The following is a 6,698-nucleotide window of genomic DNA, read 5'->3' on the forward strand; positions in this document are numbered from 1 at the left end:
TTTCCCCAAAAAAAAGAAGGGGAAAAAAAAAAAAAAAACCCCCAAAAAGGGGGGTTTTTTATGGAAGGTTCCCAAAAATTTTAAAAAAAAAAAATTTTTTTTTATTTTTTAAAAAAAAAATTTTTTTTTTTTAAAAAAATTTTTTTTTTTTTAATTTTTTTTCGCCTTTTGGGGGCCCCAAAAAAAAAAAAGGGGTTTTTAATTTTTTAAAAAAATTTTTTTGGTTTAAATTTTTTAAAAAAAACTTTGGAAATTTTTTTTAAAGGAAAAAATTTTTTAACCCTTTTTTTCCCCCCCAAAAAAAAAAAAAAAAGGGAAAAAGGGGGGGGGAAAATTTTTAAAAAAAAACCCAAAAAAGAAAAAAAAAAGGGGGGGGGGGGGAAAAAGAGGGAAAAGGGGAAAAAAAAAAAAAAGAAGGTTGGGGGAAAAAAAAGGGGGGGGAAAAAACCCAAAAAAGGGGAAAAAAAAACCCAAAAAACCCCCAAAAAAAGAAAAACCCCCGGCCGAAAAAGGGGGGGGGGAAAAAAAAAGCCCCGGGAAAAAAAAAAAAAACCCCCCCAAAAAAAAAAAGGGGGAAAAAAAAACAAAAAACAACAACAACCAAAAGGGGGGAAAAAAGGAAAAAAAAAGGGAACGGGGGGGTTTTTTTTTCCCCCCTTTTTCCCCCCAAAAAAAAATTTTTTTTCCCCCGTTTTAAAGGGAGCTTAAAAAGGGGTTTTTTTCCGGGCCCAAATTTTTTTTTTTTTTAAAAAAAATGGTTTTTTTTGGGGAAAAAACCCCCCAAACCCGTTCCCCCTTTCCCCCCAAGGGCCCGCCCCCCCCCCCCCTTAAAAAACCCAAAACCCCCCCCAAAAAAAAAAAAAAAAAACCCCCTTTAAAACCCTTAAAGGGTTTTTGTTTGGGCGGGGGGGAAAAAACCCCCCCCGGCCCTTTTTTTTTTGGGGGGCCCCCAAAAAACAGCCCCAAACCCCGCAAAAACCCCCTTTCCCCCAAAAAAATTTTTAAAAAAAAAAAATTTTTTTTAAAAATTTTTAAAAAAAAAAAAATTTTTTTAAAAAAAAAAAAAAACCAAAAAAATTTTTTTTTAAAAAAAAATTGGGGGGCCCCCCCAAAAAAAAGGAAAAATTTCCCAAAAAAAAAATTAAAATTAAAAAAATTTTTAAAAAAAAAAAAAAAAAAAAAAAAAGGGGGAAGTTTTTTTTGAATTTTAAAAATTTTTTTTTTTGGTTTTAAAAAAAAAAAAAGGGGGGGGGTTTTAAAAAAAGGGAAGGGGAAAAAAAAAAACCCCCCCCCCCCGGGGGGCCCCAAAAAAAAAACCCCCCTTTTGAAATTTTTAAAAAAGGGGAAAAAAAAAAACCCCCGGGGGGAAAAAAAAAAAAAAAAAAAAAACCTTAAAAAAAAGCCCAAAAAAAAACAAAGGGGGGGAAAAAAAAAAAAAATTTTAAAAAAAATTTAAAAAGGCCAAAAAAATTTGGGGAAAAAAAAAAAAAAAAAAAAACAAAACCCCCCAAAAAACCCGACCCCTTTTTTTTTTTTTTGGGGGGGGTTTTTTAAAAAAAAGGGGGAAAAAAAAAAAAAGGGGGGGAAAAACCCCCCCAAAAAAAAAAAACCCCAAAAAAAAAAAAAAAAAAACAAAAGGGGGAAAAAAAACCCCAAAAAAGGGGGTTTTCAAGAAAATTTTTTTGGGGGGCCGGCCCCCTTTTGGGGGGAAAAGGGGCCCCTTTCCCCCTTTCCCCAAAAGGGGGTTTTTTTGGGGGCCCCTTTTTTTTTTTTTTCCCAAAACCCCCCAAAACCCCCAAAAAAAGGGGGGGGCCCCCCCCCCCCAACCCCCCCCCCAAAAAACCCCCCCCCAAAAAAACCCCCCCTTTTTAAAAACCCCCCCGGGCCCCCCCCCCATTTTAAAAAATTTTTTTTAAAGGGTTTTTAAAAAAAACCCCGGGGAAAAAAAAAAAAACCTTTTGGGGGGGGGGGGTTTTTTTTTTTTTCCCCCAAAACCCTTTGGGTTTTTTTTGGGGTTGGCCCTTTTTTTAATTAAAAACCCCCGAAATTTGGGGGGTTTTTTTTGGGGGGTTTTTTTTTTTTAAAGGGGGGCCCCCGGAAGGGGGTTTTAAAAAAATTTTTCCCCTTTTTTTAAAAAAACCCCCCTTTTCCCAAAAAGGGGGAAATTTCCCCCCCCGGGGGGGGGGGGGGGGGGGTGTTTTGTTGGGGGGGTGGTTTTTTGGGAAAAATTTTTTTTTTGGCCCGTGGGTTTAAAAAAACCCCCCCCCGGGGGAAAAAGGCCCGGGCCAAAAACCCCCTTTTTTTTTTTTTTGTTTGGGGGGTTTTTGGTTTTTTTAAAAACCCCCCAAAAAAAAAAGGGGGAAAAAAAAAACCCCCCAAAGGTAAAAACCCAAAAAAAAAGGGGGGGGGAAAAAAAAGGGGGGGGGGGAAAGGGGGGGGAAAACCCCCGGGGAAAAATTAAATTTTCCCCCCTTTTTTTAAAAAATTTTTTTTAACCCCTTTTTTTGGGGGGGGCCCCCCCAACCCCGGGGGGGCCCCTTCCCCCGGGAAAATTTTTTTCCCCCCTTTTTTTAAAGCCGGGGGGCCCCTTTCCCCAAAAAAGGTTTTTTAAAAATTTTCTTCCCCCCCCCAAAAAACCCCCCCCTTTCCCCCTTTTCCCCGGGGGCCCCCTCCGGGTTCCCGGGGGGAAAAACCCCCCGGGGGGGGGTTTTTTTTTTTTAAAATTTTTGAACTTTAAAAAACCCCCCCCCGGGGCCCCCCCTTTTAAAATTTTTTTCGGGAAAAAAAAAAATTTAAAAAGGCCAAAATTTTTTGGTTTTTTTGTTTCCCTTTTTTCCTTTTTAAAAAAAAAGGGGGTTTTTTTTAAAAAAAATTTTTTTTTAAAAAAAAATTTTTTTAAAAAATTTTTTTTTAAAAAAAAAAAAATTTTTTTAAGGGGTTTTTTCCCCCCCGGGGGGGGGGTTTTTTTCCCCCTTTTAAAAAAAATTTTTTTAAAAAAAGGGGTTTTTTTTTAAATTTTTCCCCTTTTTTTTAAATTTTTTTTTTGGGGGGGGGGGCCCCCCGGGGGCCAAAACCCGTTTTTTCCCCCCAAAAAAAAAAAAAACCCCCCTTTTTTTTTTTTTTAACAAATTTTTTCCCCCCCAAAAAAACCCCCCTTTTTTTAAAAAAACCCCCCTTTTTTAAAAAGGGAAAAAAAAATTTTTTTTTAAAAAAAAAATTGGGGAAAAAAAAATTTTTAAGGGGGAAAAAAACCCCTAAAATTTTTTTTTTTTCCCCCCTTTGGGGTTTTTTAAAAGGGGGATTTTGGGGTTAAAAGGGGAAAAAGGGGGGAAAAAACCCCCTTTCCCGGGCCCCCCCAAAAAAAAATTTCCCCTTTTTAAAAAAAAAAACCCCTTTAAAAACCCTTTTTGGGGGAAAAAAACCCAAAAAAAATTTTTAAATTTAAAATTTTTTGGGCCCTTTTTTTAACCCAAATTTTAACCCCCTTTTTTCCCCCCCCCTTTTTTTTTTTTAAAAAAACCCCCCCAAAAAAAAAACCCCCCCCCCCCCCAAAAAAAGGGGGGCCGTTAAAAAAAATTTTTTTTTTTTTTTAAAAAAAAATTTTAAAAAAAAAAAAAAAAAAAGGGGGGAAATTTTTTCCCCTTTTTTTTTTTTTTTTTCCCCGGGGGGTTTTTTAAAAAATTGAAAATGGGGTTTTTTTTTTGTAAAAATTTTTTTTTTTTTTAAAAAAAAAACAAAGGTTTTTTTAAAAAAAAAAACCCCCAATTTTTTTGGGGAAAATTTTTTGGGTTTTTTTTTTAAATTTTTTGGAAAATTTTTTTTTTTTCCCCCCCCCCCCCTTTTGGGGTTTTTTGGCCGGTTTTTAAAATTTCGGGAAAAAGGGGGGGGGCCCCCCTTTAGGGGGCCCTGGTTTAAATTTTTAAAAGGGGGGGAAATTTTTTAAAAAAAAAATTTTTTTTTCCCTTTTTTTCCCCCCGGAAAAAAAATTTTTTTTTTTTCCCCCTTTTTTTAAATTTTTTTTTCCCAAAAAATGGTTTTTTTCCCCCCCCCCGGGGGGGAATTTTAAATAAAACCCCCCTTTAAATTTTTTTTCCCCCCCCTGAGACCCGGGGGAACCGGGGGTTTTTAAAACCCCTTTTCCCCCCCGGGGACCCCTTTTGGGGTTTTTTTTAAAAAAAAAAATTTTTTTCCCTTTAAATTTTCAACCGGGGCCCCAAAATTTTTTTTTAAAAAAAAAAAAGGGGGGGGGGAAAAAAAAACCCCCCGGGGCCCCCCCCTTTTAAATTTGGCCCCAAAATTTTTTTTTTTAAAAAGGGGGGGCCCCCCAAAAAACCCCGGGGGGAAAAAGGGGGGGCCCCCCCAAAAAAAAACCCCCCCTTTCCCCCCGGCCCGGGGGGGGGGGGGGGGGGGGGGGGGGGGGGCCGGGGGAACCCAAAAAAACTTTTTTCCCCCCCCCCCCTTTTTTAAAAAAAAGCTTGGTTTTTGGGGGGGCCTTTTGGGGGGGGGGGGGTTTCCCCAAAAAGGGGGGGGGGGGAAAAAAAAAAAAACCCCCCCCAAAAAAAGGGTTCCCATTTTAAATTTAAAACCCCCCCCCTTTTCCCGGGGTTTAAAAAAAGGGGGGGGGAAATTCCCCAAAAAGTGGAGCTGCAGAGTTTAAGAGCTGAAGTCACTCCGTCTTTATTGAAGCAGCAGCATGTTGTCATTCATATTAATGAGAGCTCTTCTTCACTGCTTCTGTTTCACTGTTTCAACCTGCAGCTGTTTGGAGTTTCCATTTTCTAAACTTGTACATTGTGAACCTTCTTCAGCTCTGAACACACCATGAAACACTGAATGAGTCTAAACTCACAGCTTTTATTCTTTATTCAGATTGTGGAGCTGCAGATTGTCAGAGATCAGCTGTGATTCTCTGGGTTCAGCTCTGAAGTCCAACCCCTCCCATCTGAAACATCTGGACCTGAGTAACAACAAGCTGCAGGATTCAGCAGTGAAGCAGCTGTGTGGTTTTCTGGAGAGTCCACACTGTAGTCTGGAGACTCTGAAGTAAGTTCACTGTCTGTTACTGTTGTAGATCTTCTCTGTTTAATCAGCAGCTGCAGCTCCTTCATGTCTCATGTTGATGACTACAGACTCTGAGGTCAGTAGAGGGTTGGAGTCGCTCCATGCTGCTTTCAGTGATGTCAGTGTTTCTCATAAATATACTAAACGGGCGGCCATCCGTATGTAAATTTACAACCGCCCAGATATATTTGAATGTATTTATGAATGTGTCGAAGGACGCGCGAGATGTGTCAGCAGCGAGGGCGGAGGGGAACAGCTGTCGGTCCGCTGCAGCCGACACTCGAACACAGAGTCCCGCCTGCTCTACAGGCAGCGGAGCAGAGAAGAGCATTACAAAGTGCCGTCACTCTTCACTGCATCCATGTTCACCATCGTTTGCGTGTAAAGGTTGAAAACACCAGCGATCGGTCGAGACATCCAGGAAGTCCCGTCACAACTAACCACTAACCAGCTGATAGTTATCGCTGAGTTCATGAATTCAGCCTGAAATGGTCAGAGCGTCATCTGAGCTGTCGGTCAGAAACTCTCAGTTTCAGTTTCATATCACTCAGAGCGGGCGGATCAATCATTAGTGATGAGGGGGCTGCAGGAAAACTACTGACCAGTAAAAATACTATCAAAGAAAACCTTCTGTTGAAAATAATGCTGCTGCAGTTTGATACTCAAGACGGTTCATTTATATACAGAACATGACGTGGTGTTATTTCTCTTTAAAAACCCAGAAGAACCAATGAGAGTGTCATTACAGTATTGAATCAACAGGCAGCATCTTCAACATCTGAACAACATCCATCCCCCAAGAAATTTAAACCATTTCAGACAAAAAAGTCATCAGAAATACTTTAATCTAGTCTCATCTTTATGTTTTGTATTTATTTCATCTTTTGTACTAAATTACGGAGAGTCGTATCAATAAGAGTATAAATAGTCTGCAGCCTGCTCATCACAGAACCAGCATTACATTAGTAACCAAGTGGTGTTTCTGAACGGGACCGAAGTCTCCGAACTGGACTGAAGTCCTGCTGCTCTTTATTCTGCTGCATCACTGACTGACAGCTGATGGAGGGAGTCTCTGCAGACACTCAGGTATCACCTCTGTTCTCTCTGCTTCTCTCTACAGTTGGAAGACATATTACTAAACAGGACGGTGTGCTGAGAAGATCAGCTGAGTCCTGATGACCAGAGGTTGGAGCAGCAGCAGCTGGTTTACAGAGACTCTGACTGGGAGGAAGAGGAGGAGGAGGAGGAGGATGAGGAGGAGGAGTTAAAATCCAGCATCTGCACACGCAGCAGCTTGGACAATTTTTAAGGAAGTATTAATACTGAAAGATATATTCAGGTTTTGGAGCAACATATGCTGCCATCCAGACAACGTCTCCTTCAGGGAACGTCTTTGTTTAATTCAACAAAAACATGTCCAAACACATTCTGCACGTATTCTAACAGCACGGCTCCGTAGTAGAAGAGTCCGGTGATAAACTGGCCTCCTGCAGTCCAGACCTGTCAATCATTGAAAACATCTGGAGCAATGTGACCTGAAAAATACGACAAACCCTGAACTGTTGAGCAGCTGAAATCCTATATCAGCCAAGAATGGGACTACATAAAGCCAATAATAACAACAACAAAAGCCCTAA

At 39.8% G+C, this 6,698-nt stretch overlaps 1 long non-coding RNA gene across 1 annotated transcript; it reads left to right on the forward strand.

Annotated features, from left to right (window-relative positions):
* The first annotated feature begins 4,653 nt into the window (after positions 1–4,653).
* LOC138615273 (uncharacterized) lies at positions 4,654–6,301 on the forward strand. The gene is made up of 2 exons (XR_011310508.1): positions 4,654–5,043; positions 6,182–6,301. It is a non-coding gene; the product is annotated as an uncharacterized lncRNA (long non-coding RNA).
* The last annotated feature ends 397 nt before the right edge of the window (positions 6,302–6,698 follow it).

This window comes from Brachyistius frenatus, unplaced genomic scaffold (genome assembly GCF_029030835.1).
Source record: "Brachyistius frenatus isolate BFR_SWC_R1_liver_20210118 unplaced genomic scaffold, ASM2903083v1 Contig_850, whole genome shotgun sequence".
In the NCBI taxonomy this organism is placed as follows: Eukaryota; Metazoa; Chordata; class Actinopteri; family Embiotocidae; genus Brachyistius; species Brachyistius frenatus.